Source organism: Triticum dicoccoides, chromosome 1B (genome assembly GCF_002162155.2).
Source record: "Triticum dicoccoides isolate Atlit2015 ecotype Zavitan chromosome 1B, WEW_v2.0, whole genome shotgun sequence".
Lineage (NCBI taxonomy): Eukaryota > Viridiplantae > Streptophyta > Magnoliopsida > Poales > Poaceae > Triticum > Triticum dicoccoides.
In genome coordinates this window covers 277,519,801-277,542,595 of record NC_041381.1, presented here as the reverse complement: position 1 = coordinate 277,542,595, position 22,795 = coordinate 277,519,801, and positions in this window count along the sequence as shown.

The window sequence follows — 22,795 nt, the reverse complement described above, 5'->3', positions numbered from 1 at the left end:
AACCTTGATGGCCTCATCTCCTACATCTTGGTACAAGGTGCCAAAGTGGATCATTCTGACAATGACACTGATTCTGATGAAGCCCCAGCTCCTCCTCCAAGGCCACAGAAGCCAAAGAAGATTAAGGCTTCATCATCAGCTGCACCTCCAAAAGCTTCTCGTGTGAAGCCACTAGCCACTGCACCTCCTGAAGCCAGTGTGCAGTCTGAAGATCAATCCCGCATCTCCAAGAAGACGGAGAAGAAAAAGCAACTTGTCAGGCATACTGATCAAGCCTTGACTCCTGCCGCCATTCTGCGTGAAGAACCCATTGATTTGTCAAGTGATGAAGATCTTGCTGATGATGCCCTTGAGCAACTGATAAAGAGCAAGGAAGAAGCAGAAATCTTCAACAACTTGCCTCTCTTTGATGTGGAAATCATCCATAACTTCATTGATGAGTGGTTCGACACCCCAAATCTAAGCTTTGAAGATTTGCAGCTTCCTATTGGCCTCAGCATCTCTTTCAATGGTGCCATTGCTTCTGAGCTGGCTCTTGCTCAGCGCATCGTTGAGCTGAAGAACAAAATTGATTATGAGAAGGCTCAATTCAAGAAGCATGTGGCGAAGCTTAGTGTTCAAGACGTCAGAAACTTCAAGGTCATGCTGCATGAGCTTAAAGAAGCTTTTCCGAAGAAGCGCCAAGAAGCTCAAGGCTCTCATGAGCGCATGAAGAGATTGACTGATAAGTGTGTGCTTGCCTACAATGAGGTTGAGAAGCACAAGTCACTTGGTCGTCCTGGCATTGACCCCAGGATGGCTGCAAAGAAAAAGAAGAAGCTTCATGCTGACCAGCCTGCACCTTCAAGCCAAGAATCCCCTCGCATTATCTTCCCAAGCAGCATGACTGGCTCAAAGCCAAAGATCACCACAACCGCTTCAGAACAGAAGAAGACGAGGGCTGCCGAGGCTGAAGCCAGAAAGAGGAAGAGTACTGAGGCCTCTGATGCCGCTCCCTCCAAGAAGAAGCGCAAGACCAAGAAGACTAGGGCTGCTCCCACATAGCCCTTAGTTGTTGAACCCATTTCAGTGGTTCACCCTGCGTCAGAACATCAAGAAAGAAGGATGATAGTTCATGAGCCTGCTTCCACAGAGGCTCATGAAGCTGAAGATATACCAGCAGCTGAACCCACCGCTGCTGAAGACATTGGTCATGATGACAATGTTGAATATGATGAAGTTCTTCGTCAGATCGAGCACAACGTGGTATCATCGCCTGTTCTTACGAACAACGAACTCATCAGCATTGGTCGTCCTCTAATGCCAGTTGCTCAGGATGCATCATGGGTTGATCACCCACAGCAACACGACTCCCCAAGTACTCCCCAACAACAACAACAAGCTACACCACCCGTGCAAAAAGAAGATGAAGACTTTGAGGCCCAGCGAACTCCATCTCCAAAGGCGTTGCCAGCATTTCGCAGGCTTCGCAAAGGACAAAGGCCTCAAGTCCCTCTATCGAGCATTCCAGAAGGAGAAGTGCAAGCCAACCTGTTGCACGTCAAGTATTTTCTGAACCCACTCCAACTGTGAATGTCTCCATGTCTGAAGCCCAAGCTACTGAAGACATTCCGGCTGCATCAGCTGAAGAGAATCAAGAAGACGTATGTGTCCCTACTCCCCCAGTTATTGAAGAAGCTGCTCCTGATGTGAACGTGCCAGTGCCTGACCCTCCTGTTCATCAAGAGGAGGTTGAAAATGTTGAAGCTGCCACCACCAACGACAATGAAGCCGATGACGTTGTCATGGCTGACGCTAATGTGGAGCTTGAACCAACCAGTGTGCCTGAAGCTAATGAGGCCACTACACCTGAAGCTAATGAGGCAACTGCTCTTGAAGCACCTGTTGTGCAGCCTGAAGCCTTAGCTGTTGCCCCTGCTCCAGTTTCGCCACCAAGGCCCCATACAGTTGAGCAAGCATACAACCATGGTCAGCTAACCACTATTCGATGGCCCATTCTGGTACCTCCGCCTACTGTCTCTGGACCTCAATTTGATTATCATGTTGAGCGTAGGCCTCAGGTCCAGAAGCCCAAGCCAAGACTGCCAAGGTTTCCATGTACTGAAAACTCACGAGGGTCCTTCAATGCAAATGGCTTCAAAAGCCACAATACCTTCTTTGACAGCGCCAAGAACCCTTATTCAAAGCCAACGATATCATCAGATCGGTTCTGGAGCTATCAGCAGAGAAGCTATTACTCCTGCATTCTATATGATCAAGGGCGCATTTTCCCTCATATGCGCCTTGACAATGAAGCCATTGCTAGACTGCCGTGCTTAGAAGAAGCACTTGATTGCTTTCGTGATGCTGGTCTTCTCAACTTTGTGATAGACAAAGAACACTAGAATGAAGAGCTATTGCTTCAATTCTATGCTACTCTACACATTCGCGGCTACAACAGAGATATCAAGACATGGGTCCTCGAATGGATGACCGGAAATGTTCATCATGAAGCCAAAGCTCTTGACATCATTGAGCTTACAGGGCTAGGCACTCCTGGCGAGCTATATGAGCCTGATTGTCAGCTACACCGCAATGCATTGGAGAGCATCTTCCATAAGCCAGAACCCAACATGAGCCAGATGTTGAGAATGATGAAGCCCTTGCCGTCTGACGCTGAATATCCAACAGAGTTCTTTGTTGAAGACCTTGAGTATCTGCCACGCACAATATATCATATTATCAGGCGAACTCTATGGCCTATCAAAGGACATTCATCAGCGGCCAAGCTTGAAGGAGCTATGAACACTTTGGTCTTCTACATTCTCAATGGCATCATCTTCAATACTCAAGAATTCTTCATCAGGCAACTTGCTGCTTCTGGCTGATCTGTTTGGTCTGAAGTTTTATGCTCCATGGGTCATGCGCCTCATCAAGCGACACTCATCTGTCAACTATCAACCATCTGCTCGCAATCATCTGATCTTTTTACCAGAGGTTGACATGTCAGTTGAAGCCATATACTCTGACCCTGCCAAGAAGCCTCTTTGTCTTCAGAATGCCGAGCACCAAAGCTTCACTCAACCCATTGAAGGTGTTCAAGCAGCAACACGAATCTATCCATTGGCTGGAAATACTCGTCTGCCTCATCGAGCACCTACTGAAGCCACTGAAAGCACCATTGCACAAAGGCCTCGGAAGCGTTGTCGCGTTCTCAATGACCGAGAACTTCTTGTGTCCCTTCATCAGAAACAGGATAAACATCACTTTTGGCTCAAAAGACAGATGCAAAGCCTCTTGGTGGATGTCAATCGCATTCATAACCTTGCCACCAAGAATGCCTTTGTTGCTCATGAAACTTGCTGGCGATCATGGAAGAGCTTGACCCTGCTTAGTGCTAAAGCAGATCTTTAAGATGACGACTTCAATCAAAGATTCCAGTTTGACTCCACTCCTCCACGGACTGCTGTCCTACGTCGCACTCCATCTCTTGAAGACTCTGAATATTCTTCCTCCGCGGCAACTGTCAATGCGAGAGTGATCGATGACGATGATGATGCTACTTCACCACCTCCTACAACTGCATGCATCGACACTGCACCAAGTTCGTCTGGACCGCCAACCAACGACGATAACCCTGCTGCTTCACCTACTCATGAGGACGAGTAGATGCTCTATGTCTTTAAACCTTTTTGGTCCTTACTGACAAAAGGGGGAGAAGCATATGAGTTGACAGTCTTCAAGCGGGTTCATATGGGCGGTTGCATTATATTTTGCCTCGTGCTTACAACTCTTGCTTTTTAAAACATTTGGTTCTTTGAGTTGTAACACCTAAACTTGATGGTTGTCTGCTACTTATTTGTTTTACTGTGATGCGATGATAAATTCTGCATGTGCAATGATAACTTCCGCACTTAGATCATCCTGCAGACGTCCATTTTTCATTATGCATGTCATCCTATTTGCTATATCATTTCATGCATGATGAATTATCTTCATAAGTTGAAGTGGATCTCCACAAGTACAACCTGCCATGTGCATTTGCATTCCAAAAGCAAAATTACTTATATGCACATCTTCAGGGGGAGCCCTTGCTACTTATGAAGACAATTTCCTATCCTTTACAATTTCACATACTTTATCCCCGTTGAAAACTTCAACCAGTTTGTCATCAGTCACCAAAAAGGGGGAGATTGTAAGTGCATCTAGTGCCACCCCTAGTTGGTTTTGGAGTATTGACGACAAAGTTGGTTGAGGGACTAATGCGTTTGTGAGAATTGCAGGATAACGCAGGTAGTGTCCCTCATTGATTCGGTTTACCTACCGGAGATGACCCCTAAAAATGTATGAAGACATTTAAGACAATGGTGGTATGAGAAGATATTCACATTGAAGACTATGACATGAGAAGACATTACATGAAGACTATGGAGTGCGAAGACTATGTGGTTTCGTTGTTTCCTTTTCTTCTTTGTTGAGTCATAGGAACCACCGTACTGTTAAGTGGGGTCCAAGTGAACTAAGTCAGAGTGACTGAAGTGATGCTCAACCCAAATCCTATGTCTTCGAGCGAAGACAATGAGAGCAAATCTTATCCAGAGCTGGATGAGTCAGCTTTGCTTGTAGCCCAAGTAAAGTTGCCGCGTGTGTTTGAAATCTGACCGTTGGAACACGTGTCAGTTCCTTAGTGACCCAGGGTCATTTCGGACTAATCAGGTCAGGTTGCCTTGTGGCTATAAATAGCCCACCCCCTACACCATAAATTGGTGGCTGCTCAGAGTTAGATTACGGCTTTTGTCGTTTTGAGAGCAACCCACCTCGAAGCCTTTGAGAGAGAAATCCTTGCGAGGACAAAGCCCAAACACCCAGAGCCAAAGAGTGTTAGGCATCACTGAAGTCTTTCTGTCTGTGTGACCTGAAGACTTATTACACTTGAGGACTGTGTATCCTCTAGCCGGTTAGGCGTCGCGTCCTGAGCTTCCAAGAGTCATTGTGGATTGCCGGGTGAACAAAGTCTGTGAAGGTTCGGAAGTCTACCTTGAAGACTTACCAGAGTGATTGGGCGAGGACTAAGTGTCCTTAGCTCAAGGGGAATAAGGTGAAGACACGGTCTTCTGAGTTGAATCTCAGCCTCCCTAACCAGACGTACAGTTGTCACAGCAACTGGAACTGGTCCAACAAATCATGTGTCTTCGACAAGTGACTGGTTCTATCTCTTCCCTCCTTTACTTTGAGTTTGTCTTCGTGAAGTCATTGCTTATCTGTCTTACCTGATTGACCTCATTGCTTGACTACTATTGTTGATTGGCTTCATACTATCTTCCGTCCTGATCCTACTACCTAGCTGCTATTAGTCTTCGTACGATTAACACTATTGCATACTTGACTATGGCTTGCTTGTTGTAGTTTATCTTCCGCTACATATCAATTAGGTCATTTCTATTGTTTGTCTTCGAAACTACCATGTTTTGAAGACTTTGATTAAAATCGCCTATTCACCCCCCCTAGTCGATAACTAGCACTTTCAATATCTTACTTGGGAGTTAGAAACTGAACAACGATTTACATGTTTACAATATCCCGAGGAGAGACGGGTTACCGCTGCTGTTTGTGCTTTCACTAGTTTTGCATGTGTATGGTGGTCTGAACATTGTAGATTATATCCTATTCCAACTACTTGGGCTGCTTTGAAAACTGCTATGCGTACTCGTTGGGTTCCACCATATTATCAACGTGAATTGCTTCAAAAATTGCAGCCCTTAAGACAAGGGAAAAATTCTATAGAAGAATATTATCAGGAATTACAAACTTGCATGATTAGATGTGGTATTGTTGAGGAGAATGAAGCTATGCTTGCACGTTTTCTAGGTGGATTAAATAGAGAGATTCAGACCATTCTAGACTATAAGGAGTATACTAATATCACTGGTTTACTCCATCTTGCTTGTAAAGCTGAACGTGAAGTGCAGGATCGACAAGCATTGACGCGAACTAACTTTTCTGCAGGCCGACCTTCATCATGGACACCGCGTGCATATTCTACTTCAACTTCACTAGCACATCCATCAGGTGCCACCTCCAGCCGTGATACAAGAAAACAGGCACAACCACCATTATCTGCCAAGAGCGCACCTGCCGGGCCTGCATAGAGTTCTTCTTCTTCCATGGCATCAACAGGGCACACAAGTGATATTATTTGTCGTCGTTGTAAGGGAAGAGGTCATTATGCGAGAGAATCCAAATCTCAGCGTGTGATGATTGCTACCGAGGATGGTGGGTATGAGTCTGCTAGTGACTATGATGAGGAGACTTTGGCTCTTATTACACGTGAAGAACATGGTGGAGATGATTCTGATCATGAGACGCAATACATGGCTCCTGAAGACGCTGACAGGTATGAATGTTTAGTTGCTCAACGTGTTTTGAGTGTGCAGGTCACACAAGCTGAGCAAAATCAGAGGCACAATTTGTTCCATACCAACGGAGTTGTGAAGGAACGTTCTGTGCGCGTCATCATAGACGGAGGGAGCTGCAACAACTTGGCTAGCATGGAGATGGTGGAGAAGCTATCTCTCACCACAAGACCACATCCACATCCTTACTACATCCAATGGTTCAACAACAGCGGCAAGGTTAAGGTAACACGTACTGTTCGTGTGCATTTTAGTATCTCTACATATGCTGATTATGTTGATTGTCATGTGGTACCTATGCAAGCATGTTCCTTATTACATGGTAGACCATGGCAATTTGATAAAAATTCTGTACACCATGGTAGAAACAATCAGTATACTCTTGTTCATAAGGATAAAAATATTACTTTGCTTCCTATGACTCCTGATTCTATTTTGAAAGATGATATTAATAGAGCTAATAAAGCAAAACAGGAGAAGAATAAGAGTGAAAATTAGATTGTGGCAAAAGAATTTGAGCAACAAATGAAGCCTAATAATAAACCATCTAGTGTTGCTTCGGAAATTAAATTGAAAAGTGCATGTTTATTTGCCACCAAATCTAATATTGATGAGCTAGATTTCAGCAAATCTGTTTGCTATGCCTTTGTGTGCAAAGAGGCATTATTTTCATTCGAGGATGTGCCTTCCTCTTTGCCTCTTGCTGTCACTAACATTTTGCAGGAGTTCGCTGACGTCTTTCGACAAGACGTGCCACCGGGATTACCGCCTATTCAAGGGATTGAGCATCAGATTGACTTAATTCCCGGTGCTTCACTGCCAAACCGTGCACCATACCGTACCAATCCATAGGAGACGAAGGAGATTATGCGTCAAGTACAAGAGCTTCTCGACAAAGGTTATATACGCGAATCCCTTAGTCCTTGTGCTGTTCCTATTATTCTAGTGCCAAAAAAGGATGGTACATCACGTATGTGTGACGATTGTAGAGGCATTAATAATATTACTATTCGTTATCGTCATCCTATTCCTAGGCTAGATGATATGCTTGATGAATTGAGTGGCTCTACAATATTCTCCAAAGTTGATTTGCTTATTGGATACCATCAAATTCGTATGAAATTGGGAGATGAATGGAAAACAACATTTAAAACTATGTTTGGATTATATGAGTGGTTAGTCATGCCTTTTGGGTTAACTAATGCACCTAGTACTTTCATGAGATTAATGAACAAAGTTTTACGTGCTTTCATTGGACGATTTGTGGTAGTTTACTTTGATGACATATTGATTTATAGCAGATCTTTGGAAGAACATTTGGAACATTTACGTGCTGGTTTTATTGCTCTACGTGATGCACGTTTGTTTGGTAACCTTGGGAAGTGCACCTTTTGCACCGACCGAGTATCTTTTCTTGGCTATGTTGTTACACCACATGGAATTGAAGTTGATAAAGCCAAGATTGACGCTATTGAGAGTTGGCCACAGCCCAAAGCGGTCACACAAGTGAGGAGTTTTCTTGGCCTCGCTGGATTCTGTAGGCATTTTGTGAGAGATTTCAGCACCATTGCTGCACCTCTCAATGAGCTTACAAAGAAAGATGTGCCTTTTCTTTGGGGTATCGCACAGGAAGAAGCCTTCACGGTATTGAAAGATAAGTTGACACATGCTCCTTTACTCCAACTTCCTGATTTTAATAAGACTTTTGAGCTTGAATGTGATGCTAGTGGAATTGGATTAGGAGGTGTGTTATTACAAGATGGCAAACCTGTTGCATATTTTTCTGAAAAATTGAGTGGGCCTAGTCTGAATTATTCTACTTATGATAAAGAATTATATGCTCTTGTTTGGAGTTTAGAAACATGGCAACATTATTTATGGCCCAAAGAATTTGTTATACATTCTGATCATGAATCTTTGAAACATATTAAAAGTCAAGCTAAACTGAATCATAGACATGCTAAATGGGTTGAATTCATTGAAACTTTCCCTTATGTCATTAAACACAAGAAGGGAAAAGAAAATGTTATTGCTGATGCATTGTCTTGTCGCTATACTATGCTTTCACAACTTGACTTCAAAATATTTGGTTTGGGGACCATCAAAGATCAATATGTGCATGATGCTGATTTTAAAGATGTAATGCAGAATTGTAAAGAAGGAAGAATGTGGAACAAGTTCGTCGTTAACGATTGATTTGTGTTCCGTGCTAACAAGCTATGCATTCCAGCTAGCTCTATTCGTCTTTTGTTGTTGCAGGAGGCGCATGGGGGAGGATTAATGGGACACTTTGGCGTGAAGAAGACAGAGGATGTACTTGCTACACATTTCTTTTGGACAAAGATGAGACGGGATGTTGAGCGTTTTATTGCTCGCTGCACTACATGTCAAAAAGCTAAATATCTATGAGACAGAGGATGTACTCACGACTCAATCCTCATGGTTTATATATGCCTTTGCCTATACCTAGTGTTCCTTGGGAGGATATATCTATGGACTTTGTTTTAGGTTTACCTCGAACAAAGAAGGGGAGGGATAGCATATTTGTTGTCGTGGATAGATTCTCGAAAATGGCCCACTTTATACCATGTCATAAAAGCGATGATGCTGTTAATGTTGCTGATTTGTTCTTTTGTGAAATTATTCGCTTGCATGGTGCGCCAAATACTATTGTTTCAGATCGTGATACTAAATTTCTTAGCCACTTTTGGAGATGTTTATGGGCTAAGTTGGGGACTAAACTGCTTTTTAGTACTACTTGTGACCCCCAGACTGATGGACAAACTGAAGTATTCAATAGAACATTGTCTACTATGCTTAGGGCTGTTTTGAAGAATAATAAGAAAATGTGGGAGGAATGCTTGCCTCATATTGAATTTTCTTATAATCGTTCATTGCATTCTACTACTAAGATGTGCCCTTTTGAAGTTGTGTATGGTTTCCTACCTCGTGCACGAATTGATTTGTTGCCTCTTCCATCTTCAAAGAAGGTTAATTTTGATGCTAAACAACATGCTGAGTTGATTTTAAAAATGCATGAGTTAACTAAGGAAAACATTGAGCGTATGAATGCCAAACATGTTGTGTTTGCGCCTGGAGATCTTGTTTGGTTACATTTGTGTCAGGACAGATTTCCTGATTTGCGCAAATCAAAGCTAATGCCACGTGCTGATGGTCCCTTTAAGGTGTTGGGGAAAATAAATGATAATGCATATAAACTTGAGCTGCCTGCAGATTTTGGGGTTAGTCCCACTTTTAACATTGCAGATTTGAAGCCTTATTTGGGTGAGGAAGATGAACTTCCGTCGAGGACGACTTCATTTCAAGAAGGGGAGGATGATGAGGACATCAATACAATTGTTACACCCACAACCCCTGCTGCTATACATACTGACCAATTACTAGAGCTCGCGCACGCCAACTAAATTACCAGGTACTTTCGTTTCTTGGTAATGATTCTAATGTTCATGAGAATATGATGCTGCCTAAATGGGATACATTTGTTTTGCTTACAAATGAAGGGCCTAGCTTGGAGAAGGATGAACATTGGAGCAAGAACAAGCATGGAGATGATGGCATGCGCAAGGGGAACAAGAACGGAATTACAAGTGATGATTTTAGGACTTTGAAGCCAACATAATGGGTGCATGAAGCCTTGGACGAAATATACAAGATGCCACTTCATAAATTTCATCCAGAGGCTATTCTAGGTGCTGCGTCACCTTATTATTGGGCCAGGCCCATGTAATTTCGAAATACATAAGTATAGGCTATTTTTAGAGTCTGTATGTGTGGGGAAACAAGAAACAGGGTTGATTTCGGACCCCTCCACCAAGTGCCACGAAATTCCCCCCTCTTCCTCCATATATACAGCCCTTAGGGCATCGTTTAGACTTTGGGTTCTGTTTATATTAAAAGTTTGCCATAGCTGCAACTTCGCGTACTTCGTTTGTGTTAAACGACCAGACAAAGGCATCACACAACCCCACCTTGATCAATAAAGCTTCCACCTTATATTCGCAACATCCAGATTGCAATCTCAGTTTCTTGCTTGTTCTTCGTTTGCTCGCAGGAAACAGACCCTCGTGGTCAGGTTGATCATGCTCCGGCGTGGTCAGTAACCTCTCGGAGTTGGTTTAGCGATTGCTAAGGCACGACGTCCTCGCACGTTCGTAGTCGGATCATCAAAGTCGACTTCCACCAAAGCGATATCCATCATCTCATTGAAAGACGGGACAGCTTTGCCTCTATCATATCTACATCAAGAACGCCGCCACTCATCATCGCAAAGGACGGTAACCTCGACGACACCATTGTATGTTACCCTTGCAATTGCATTGATAACCCCTAGCCCATTTTGCGTCACTGACCTATCGAGACTAGCCATTTGAGTATTGCCGGCAACGTTACTTGTGCACATTAGTGATCCACCATTCCATTCCATACATACCATATCATATTGGTATCATATCATCCATTATGTCAGAATATCGTTCCCGCATATACATTAATGTAGGGAGGAACCCTATAGCGACGATCTTTACGTTTGGAGTGGATCCTACGGGGAATCACGAAGAACACGCGGAGGAACAAAGGGAAACACGGGGAAAACGAGAGGGAAACACTAACCAACAAGGAATCAATCACACAAGTGCTAGATCACCGAACACAAAGAGTAATGCATGATCCACAATCAACAATGGTAAGGATACAAAGGAACCATCCTTCTCCGTGAGGAGGTCTTGATGGTCTTCCATAGAAAGGGGTCTTGAATCCGCTTGGGGGATCTTCTCCGAAGAGGTCGTGAACTCCGAGGAGAAGTATCCAAGTGGATGAGCAAAGGCTCTCACACAAATATGAGCTAATCCAATGCTAACCCTAGCTAGGAGGTGGGAGAGGCCTATTTATAGTCTTAGTGCAAAAGGGGGTGAAGTGGAGGGGTACATGGGCTTCGGCCCGAAACTGTGCGCAGACAGGTACCGGACGTCCGCTGGGGACCGGTCGTCCGGTGGCTCATGGGGGTCCGGTCATCCGATGTCATCGGACGTCCGCTGGATGCGTTCTGTGAAGGAGGCGCCGGTCGTCCGGAATCTTCATACTTCCGTTAATATCCATTCTGTTGGGGGGGTGCCGGACGTCCGGTGACTTCGGTCGTCCGCTCGCTGGAGAGTGTGGCCGGTCGTCCGGTCCGGGCCGGACGTCCGCTCGCTGGGGCCTGCGTTGGCTGGGACTTGGCAGCTGGGGCTTCAGGCGCCGGACGTCCGGTCCCAACCGGTCGTCCGGTGGCTGGAGTTTTCTCCGGTAGATCTTCTTCTTGACCTTCGCGGTTGGTAGCTTTGCCTCCTTGTTCGATGGATGTACATGCACCATGGCTTTCCTCCAGGTACCTGATCACACACAGAGTGTCCATCTGAGGTAGTAGCCAAGTCTCGTGAGTAGAGAGAGGAAGTTCGGAAAGGAGCGAGTTCACCTTATCTTCGATAGCGTTTGCTCTAGCTCTTGTCATGGGTCCAAGTGGTGTTGAGGGAGATGTAGATACGTCCATGGGGATGAGCGAGGGATGCTCTGCATCATCTCCCCCCCCCTTGGGAAAGATCCAACCACAGATCAAAAGCTTCATCTCCATGGTATGTCGCAAGGTCCTTGACGTTGAAGATGTCTCTCACATTGTACTTGCCTCGTGGTAGGTCTATCTTGTAGGCGTTGTCGTTGTAGCGTGCTAGCACCTTGAAGGGTCCATCGGCTCAAGGGAGAAGTTTGGACTTGCGTTCGTTGGGGAAGCGGTCCTTTCGAAGGTGTATCCACACAAGATCGCCAATGTTGAAGATCATGGGTTGCTTGTTCACATTGAGCTTGGTCGCTAGTCGTTGTACTATTGAGCAATCGTGCTAGCGTCTCTCTTGAGTTGTGCAACACGAGCGTTTTGGTGGACTCCACATTTTGAGCTCACTCCTTGGTTGCACGACCCCATTTATCTATCCGTGTGTGTGTTTCCGTGTACCACATTTGCTATTGGTCTACTTGTTTCACTTGCGAATTTGTGAATCTCTTTCAACATTATTGACTCTTGCTAACATTTTTGCATCAAATTTTTGTGCCACTATCCTCACCAAGCTCCACCATAAGCCTTATTTGTGTAGGTGTGAGAAATCGGTAAGAATTGGTACCAATTGTGCTATTTCCTTGTTACACATTGAGTGATCATTGATCCATTTTCAACATCGGTCAAGGTACATTTGGTATAAGTTCTTCTCTTTCTCCCTCATATTTGCTCGAGTCTTGTGATGGATAGGAAAGGCATTTCCTCTCTGGTCTTCGATGACAACGACGGTGTGAACAACTACATCACCAAAAGGTCCATCTTCGGACTACAACACGAAATGCAAGGAGCACAATCCACCTTGCAAGAGCGCATCGAGAACCTCTCCATCGACATTCATCTCTCCGAAGCAAGGAAAAGGGACTACATCGACAACAAGCTTGCCGCACAAAAGGAAGAGAAAGATGCGAGGATGGAAGAGATTCGGGCCTTGATCAAGTCTTCTTCCCCTTCGTCATCTTCAAGGCGGCGACGTTCAAGCCACAAGGCTTTGGAGCGCCCAAACGATGCAAGTGCAAATCGTCCTCGTCCACATCTACAAGGCGACCACCATCACGTTCGTGATCAACATCATCATGAAGGGCAAGTCACCTCCAAGCATCATGTGCACAACGACGACGTACAACACCTCCTACGAGCTCAAGCACGACAACGACATCATCAACATGAAGATGCTCCACAAGCGCAAGTGCACAAGTCCCAACAAGCCCTACTTCACGCCAAGTCCAAGCTTCAAGAGCACAAAAGAAGACCGCGAGACGACCACCACCAAGACGGCGCTACGGCTACACCAACCACTTTGGCATCTTCGCCAAGTGCTATCAAGGCATCTTCGCCTTTGGACGTACCGCATCTTCGCCTACTTCCCACGAGTACGCCTACAACGACTTCATCAAGTCCAAGGCGACCACCTACGAGCGAGGGCGACACTTCCATCTTCGGAAGCCCCTCAAGGAAGATGGCCGAGCATGGGACATTCCCTTCGATCATGGAGACGAGCTATGAGGTGCCACATCATATGGGCCTCCAACAACAAGACGGTGACAAGAGGGTTGAGCATGGGACTATCCCTTCAACCAAGGCAACAATAGTAGTAGAGCATGGAGACATTTGCACCAACATCTCTCCGACACCCACATATCACGAGATGCCCCATTTGTCATGTGAGGAGAGCCACCACCACATGAGTGACATGAGTTACTCCACCATATGTGACATTGAGAGCATTTCCTATGAGAGGATGAGTGTGACCACCACTAGCCCCACACATGAGAGCATGCAACATATCCTATGTGAGGTTGAGCGCCATTTGAGTGACTCCACCAACCATATGAGTGAGGGCATCTTTGAGGGAGTGAGTGAGCCACCACACTTAGTGAGTGAGGTAGTTGACATGGCACATGAGGCCACTATGATTTCTAACGACTTAGCCTCTACTCCTAGTGTGTTTTCTCCTTTGGTGCTAGGTCTCCTACATGACGACATGCCTATCCTCGATGAGTCCATCCCTCCAATGGACAAAATGATGGCCATGGTGGACGATGATGCACCCCCACATGGTTCCATCAAGATGAAGATGACAACGGGACGATCTTCAACACCTCACCTACAACACATGAGCGACACTCCAAAGGTAACATAGGTGATGGTGCTTCTCTTGTCCCACTAGTGGACTCTCTTGACATCGATTGCTCCCATGATGTTGACCCACCTATTGCCATGCTTCATGCTAGTGAAACTCCTTCATGCCTTGACTTACCTATTTATGATGAATATGATGATGAGCATGTTGAGTTGCCTAGTTGTGATGCTATGCTTCATAGGATATCTTGTGAAAATTCTATTGGTCACGTCATGTTTGACAATCCATTGAACTTGTCATATGCTATGAGTGAGATCAACCATATTGCATCATTTCAATCTCAACATAGTAACTATGCATGCCCCATTAAAATAAATCCCATTTGCACTTATGGCATAGATGACGAGATGATGGTCATTGGCTTTTGCTTCTCTTGTGATGATATTGCCATGCTTCCTTTACATGATTTTCGCAATTCATCTACTATGCCATGCCATGATCACAATGAACCGCATATGCTTTGTTTTGAATTTTGTCAATATTCTCCATGTGATGTTTCCACTATTGCTCATGAGGAGACCCCCATAGTTTCCTCATACATATTAGGAGATCTTGATACATTTCATACTTTGCATGATTCCCATGATAGTGTACACCATATGCATTCCATGAATAACAATGCTCTAGATATTTCTCATGATGCATTACACAATTTGAGTCTCCATTATGCTATACATAATAACAAACCTCTCATGATAGATGACATGTTTCTATATCACGCATCTCATTTATTTGAGCATTGGCTATTTTGTGCTAACCGACACATGCACGTGCGCATCATGATGGATGATGTGTACATCTACCACGCACACACAATTTTTCCTTTGTCTTTGTTTTGTGTAGGTACTCAAGTATACTCGTCAACCTCTCAATCCCAAGAGTTGACGAAACGAGCTCTTGAGAACAATGATGCTTTGGGATCCCGTGGACTATCCTTACCACCGTTCCATTCACGCAAGGACTATGCGCAACTCCTCTACTTGGCTCTCACACGGCTATGGGCCATTTACCACTTGTCACATTATGCTCATTTTATCGTGTTCACTTTGCATGCTATGATTTCTTCTATGCCTTTGCCATGCAATTGTGACCCTTGCTTGCATCTACCCATGTTTCATCATTATGATTTGTTTTTGCAAGTGTTTCTCATGTTCTTTCATTTTGAAGGATTCACAAGGCGGTACCATCAAGAGACATTTTGGTTATGTTAAGGCGTACATGATGTGCAACACCAACATTGGCGAGCATCTCCTAAAGGTGAATTCATTCTCTTTGAGCCATCCTCACATATGCATATTGGATGGGCCATACTTTCATTGTTATTTCCTTCCTCTTCTCTACATGCTACATATATTGGATGGAGGACCGGCATTGGAGATGGACCCTATGGACCTTCAAGTTGAGGAGTGCCACGACATCGACCTATGGTACAACCATGCCTACCGTGTACATGGCGATACGGTTTACGATCCGGTCGGATCTTTTGATAAAGGCGGGGTGTCCCGATCTTTCGATGAGATGATAACTATCGATTCGGTGAAAATTACTTTGACGATTCGACTACAAACGTGCACGACGTTGCGCCTTAGCAATCGCTAAACCATCTTCGAGAGGTTATTGACCACGCCGGAGCATAATCAACCTGACCACGAAGGTCTATTCCTGCAAGCAATCAAAGAACAAGCAAGAATATGATAAAAGCAATCTGAATATTGCGAGTATATATGAAGTATTGATAGAGGTGGGGATCCGTAAGCAGTCTTGGTTTGGTCGTTGGACACAAACGAAGTACACGAAGTTGCAATGGCTAACTTTTAACTAAACAAATCCCAAGGGAAAAGCTACTAGATGGATCTACTTATATGGGAGCAAGGGGTGGCGGCCAAGGAGGTGGGAGGACGTCCCAAGGCAGCCTAAAACTAACCCTAGGTCGTACAAGGCCAATGGGCCCAAGTGGAGGTGATGTAACACCTTTGGACTTGTAGTTTGACTCGGATTCTGCTGCAACATCAGATTGTTTCGTCCATAACTCAACACTCCGGACGAATTGGAAGGTGATTCCAATTGAGTCAGAAAGTGCACGAAATCTAGTTTCCAACAAAAAAAGAATCACCCAATTGGGAGTCCGTATGAAAAAGTTGTGGGCGTTTTGAGTCAGGTATGTCTGTGCAGTCCGAATCTGAATCCAGAACGTGAGAGACTTGGACTCTATCTTCTCTTGGGCCAAAAGTGACGCGAGAGAACTTTTTGAACAGCAAATAAACATCTCTTTCTTCCTTATCTTCATATGTGGATTGTACAAATGTCCCATACACCTGTAATTAGACAAAACACAAAAGTGTGTGAAGTATTTTTGTTCTGGATAACATAAATAGATTATTGAATAGTTTGCACTAGAAATCACCTGACAAATATGCATATATGCAATATTTTTGGTCATATCCAAGGTAGTCATGTCCTCATCATCCTCCCCATATTGAAAATAAAGCCGTCCTCGGCGTTGCCTAATCTAAAATGTGGCTAACAAAAGAGACAAGGTGTACATGTTGTATATGTATACATCATCCATTTTTTACTTCCCTTGATTTTTGCATATATGACACATGAATAGATGAGTAACTTGCATAGTTCATAAAATCTAAAGCCAACAAATTAGCACAAGAACTAGAAGGCATGAAAATATTGCAACTCAGTTTGCACATATAAGTGAAGCTCTTATTCATTTCAAAAGATTGGCAATGTTCATCATTAAACCATCCCAACATTGGTGAATAAACCTTATTTGAATCAAATTTACATGCTACAACATGCTTAGATAAGCAAACATGCAATGAGTCATTCGACACAGAATCATCACCAAGATTAGAGGTCATATCAAAATAATTAAACATTGATTCTTTTGCATCAACAGTTAATTCAATGGGTGCACTCAAAATTGTTTGTATTTCAGTTGTTTGATCACATGACACAGTCATGACAGTATCAAGATTCTCTAAAATAGGTGACGTGCTCAAATCACTAGGTAACTCAACACATGATGCATTCAAGTTAACTAGGGATGCATCATTCTCATGTGAAGTTATATCATCAATACCTTTACTGTTACCTTGTCGCAAAGACGTAGCTGATGTAGGTACGGGCGTTGACAATGCACCATACACTTGAGATGATGCCGCGCTCATAATCTGAGGTGGGGCTGCTCTAGTAGGTGCAACGGTGGAGGAACCAACCGGTGGTGGTGAGCATGAACTGGAATAGTAGTTGTTGTAGTCACCCAATGCATCCTCTTGTATCTGTCTCTCAAAGGTACAAGCGCGAACATACATGCCAGTAATGCAACAAGGAATATAGTGAAATCTTGCACGGATATCATGGTTCAAACCACCAAAAAATCTATTCATTGTATCATCCTCAGATTCTTCTATGTCACAATGATGCATATAAGATTTGAACTCTTGGTAGTAAGCATGAACGGTATTACTGCCTTGTTTTAATTGTTCCAATTTGTGAAGCAATTCACGACGATGGTAAGGAGGAAAAAATTGTTGTCTCATTACAGCTTTCAAAACTTTCCAAGTTGTGGGTTGGTTATCAATGTTTTTCTTACAATGCACACTCCACCAAACAGAAGCAAAGCCAGTAAATGCTCTAGTGGCAGCTCGTACTCGCTCAAGTTCAGAAAAGTCATGGTTACTAAAAACTTGTTCTACTTCAAACTTCCAAGCTAGATAAATAGCAGGATTAAATCTACCCTCAAATGACGGTAAAGAGATAACCTGACCATGTGCTTGTGTGTGTTGTCCCAACTCTCGTGATGGTGAAGATGTGTCCATCGTCCAAGAACTTCTATCTCCGGAACCTGTCATGATTAGTAGAAACAAGAAACAAAATTCGAGAATAATGTTCCTATGAACTACTAGGATGTGGTTGTAAAGTGCTCACAGTAAAGCAAATATCAATATCTTACAAGTTCTTACCATGCGGCAGGTGGTGACAGGCAACCAGCGATGTCAAATAACTCCGAAGATTGTGTAAAGCGCTTGCCAGGGGAACGTACGTATACACGGTGTAGAAATATGTGGAGCTGGGTTGACTATATATGGTACCAAAAGATTAGCAATAATCAATTCAGATATGCAATGTTGAATAAACGCTCAATGACGGTACTGTGCTGGTCCTAGGCTAGACCGGACTAGAGACGCGAGCCTAGAACACTAATGAGGTCATGGCGTAGCATAACTAGCATCAATCAAGGATACTAAGTAGCTCTGGACAACAAGATATAAGTGAAGATCACAACCGTAGTGAAGATAATGATGAAAAACAACTGCCAAGCAGGATATACAACAACTCTCTCCAACTTTCCTCTTGAAAAGTTTGAGCCAATTTTCTGATAAATTTTCAAAGAATGCTAGTAACTCAAGCTTTCCAATGCAAAAAGAATCATTCAATTCCGGGTTGATATGAGGAGTCAAAGAATTCTAAAACTGGCCTGAAAAATTGGAACAAGCTGTGTTCACGAACTTCGGAGGGAAAAAAGACCTATTTAGAAGCCGATTTGGAGGTGTCAAATATTGAACTAGCTTCTGCAATTATTTATATGCGGCTCGTCGCTAGCTTCAATTTGAGTACTCACGGAGCCAAAACGGACTTCGTATGAGGAAGATACACCTTTTTTACTGAACAGTGCGCAAAACAGATTCTAATCCGAATTCAGGTACGGGATTGATTCCAGATAGATCCGATTTTTTTCTCTTTTTTTTCTCATGCTTTTTTTTTGTTTTTCTTCTCTCTCTTTTTCTTTTTTTTCTTTCCTTTTTTCTCTCTCTTTTTTTCTCTATCTTCTTTTTCTCCCTCTTTCCAAGACAAACTAGATAAGATGCAGATTGGATCAGGCGAAGATGTGAGTGACCTCATTTATGATTATGACAATGAACAGTGCATAGCACGTGGTGGAAATTGGTGGATGGGATGATGGACAGCGGATGGGATAATGATGCAGCGGCGGCGTGACTAATGTGAACAGAACTCGAAACTCTAAAGGAACTAGACTAAGACCAGCAACTCGACACGGCGATGCAACCGATAATTCAATAATGCAAACAATGAAAAGAAAATTGCAAAGGCTTGGACTGGCTAGGACAAAGGATGAATAGATCTAACTTTTTTGTGGCTTTTTCTTGCACAAAAGGTAAGAAAATAAATCTAATCTAAGGATAACTGGAAATTCTCACCAAGCAACCTGAAAACTGATACCACTTGATAGAGGCGGGGGTGTCCCGATCTTTCGATGAGATGATAACTATCGATTTGGTGAAGATGACTTTGACGATCCGACTACAAACGTGCTCGACGTTGCGCCTTAGCAATCGCTAAACCAACTTCCAGAGGTTATTGACCACGCCGGAGCATAATCAACCTGACCACGAAGGTCTATTCCTGCAAGCAATCAAAGAACAAGCAAGAATATGATAAAAACAATCTGAATATTGCGAGTATATATAAAGTATTGATAAAGGTGGGGATCCGTAAGCGGTCTTGGTTTGGTCGTTGGACACAAACGAAGTACACGAAGTTGCAATGGCTAACTTTTAACTAAACAAATCCCAAGGGAAAAGCTACTAGATGGATCTACTTATATAGGAGCAAGGGGTGGAGGCCAAGAAGGTGGGAGGACGTCCCATGGCAGCCTAAAACTAACCCTAGGTCGTACAAGGCCAATGGGCCCAAGTGGAGGTGATGTAACACCTTTGGACTTGTAGTTTGACTCGGATTCTGCTTTAACATCAGATTGTTTCGTCCATAACTCAACTCTCCAGACGAATTTGAAGGTGATTCTAATTGGGTTGAAAAGTGCACGAAATCTAGTTTCCAACAAAAAAAGAATCACCCAATTCGGAGTCCGTATGAAAAAGTTGTGGGCGTTTTGAGTCAGGTATGTCTGTGCTGTCCGAATCTGAATCCAGAACGTGAGAGACTTGGACTCTATCTTCTCTTGGGCCAAAAGTGACGCGAGAGAACTTTTTGAACAGCAAATAAACATCTCTTTCTTCCTTATATTCATATGTGGATTATACAAATGTCCCATACACCTGCAATTAGACAAAATACAAAAGTGTGTGAAGTATTTTTGTTCTGGATAACATAAATAGATTATTGAATAGTTTGCACTAGAAATCACCTGACAAATATGCATATATGCAATATTTTTGGTCATATCCAAGGTAGTCATGTCCTCATCATCTTTCCAAAGGGGGAGGAGATGATACGGAGCATCCCACGTTCTTCTCCATGTACACCTTCATAGCACATCAAGCCCCAAGCGGACCTACCGGAGTTAAGGTGAACCCACTCTTCTTCGAGAATATCATGAATATCCATTGGACTTGCTTGCTACCTCACCAAAGATCTCTATGTGTCCTTAGATACGAAGACCGACGACCACAAGCTGGTGAGGAACACCCCAAAGGAGTAGGAGAAGGACCCCAAGGCCACAAGAAGGAAGAAGGAGGGCAACGAGACCAACTCTGCACCTCCTAGGCGACCCCGTGCCCACGGGCCTCGAAGACCCCGTGCGCACGGGCTACTCAGAGAGTTTGCGCTGGAGCACCCCATGCGCACGGGCCTGTACCGTGCCCACGAGACCCCCGTGCGCACGGGCCCAACTTACCCCGTGCACACGGGCCCTACAGGATGGACGGATGTGATTGCTGGTTGGGCCTCCTCTTCCTCCACTTCGCCCCCATGCCTATATATTCCGTACCTAGACCATTTGTTAGGGTAAGCAAAGGATATGTTAGACATATGAGAGCATTGCTCCATGGATCCACTCCACTAGGAGATCAAGACCTCCTCTTGGAGTGACCTAGCTGAAGACCCCCTCATGGGTGGCCCCTATCAAGACCTCCTCACGGAGAAGAACCTGGTTACCTCTTGTATCGTCCTTTGTTGATCGTGGATCGTGGATCTCTCTTTGTGTTCATCGTTCTAGCGCATGTGTAATCAAATCTTGTTGGTTTTAGTGATTCTCTTGTGTTTTCCCCGTGATTTCCCTCGTGCTCTTCCGCTCGTTCTTCGTGTTCATCGTAGGGATCCTCTCCAAACGTGAAAGATCATCCCCATAGGGTTCCACCCTACATCAATGGGCCACTAAGAGGCCGAAAGTCAGGTCAGACTGTATATGGCCCAACTATATTGTGGGCCTTTAGCGGGTCGAAAGAGAAACCGGGTTGATATTGAACCATGAAGAGCACATGTCGTTAAGAGGCCAAACTCGGGTCCGACCGCAAATGGCTTAGCTCATTTATGGGTCATTAACAAGGTGAAAGACACACCAGGCTGGAAATTGGCCCAACACTTAAATGGGTCGCTAAAAGGCCGAAAGACGTACATCCTGAAAATTGGCCCATCCATTGAATAGGTCGTTAACAGGCCGAAACCACATCGGGCCGATATTGAGCCCAAATATACAGCGGGCTAGTAATGGGCTTGAACTAACTATGGGCTGCAATTGTGTTAAATAGTTAATGGGCCATTGACGGGCCGAATTGGCACATCTCATATGGGCTGTGCGCTTAAACGGACCAGACACAAGTAGGCCCTATATGGGCTAGCCTGCTAATTTTGACTGGGCCGGCCTCTTTCACCTAAATGGGCCACTGTTGAGCCTTGCCACGTGCCAATGTATCATAGGCGCCTCTCATACAATGAGTGGATGCCATTTGTCCAAACGCTGAGCCGACACGTGGATCCTCCGGTGAATGATAATTTTACACATGGAAAATCCCCATTGGTCAGGGATGTTAACGTGTTATCAGATCCAAACTGGAACCCGATAGCTTAATGGCGACCCATTATGGTGGATGTCATTTGTCGGTTAACCTTAACGAAAACACTTCCATGACACGCCATTTATTGTCATGGAAGTGGACACTTCCATGATGATAATTTTGGTATTGTGATGGAACACTTCTACCACAGCACAGGTATGACTATCTTGAGTCTATCATAAAATTATCATGGATGTCCATGCATGACAGAAAACGTGACCTACCGTAACAAACACGTATCATCACAAAATTATTATTTTTCGTAATGACTACTAGGATATCATTGCTCCTGATTTTTATAATCTCATTCAAGACTTTCATTCTGGCAATGTCAATATCCAAAGAATCAACTACTCTTTCATTACTTTGATCCCCAAGGTTAATGCTGCCACAAGCCCAGTAGAGTTCAGGCCAATCTCCCTACTCAACTGCACTTTGAAAATCGTCACTAAATTGCTGGCCAATAGACTGCAACAAGTTATTCTCATAATGGTCCACACAAATCAATGTGGTTTCCTCAACAATAGATGTATACAAGACTTTCACCTGGTCATATGAGTACATAGACCAGTGCTACCAAAGTAAGAAAGAACTTGTATTACTCAAGTTGGATTTTGAGAAGGTTTTTGACATGTTAAGCCATGATACCATCATCCAAATCATGCAGGCAAAAGGATTTAGCCAAAAATGCATTCAATGGATCAGAATGATCTATGGGACTGCGCATTCATCTATTCTGCTTAATGGTGTCCTAGGGAAACAATTTCTATGTAAAAAAGGTGTCAGACAAGGATACCCCCTCTCTCCCTTGATATTTGTGATTGATGGTGAT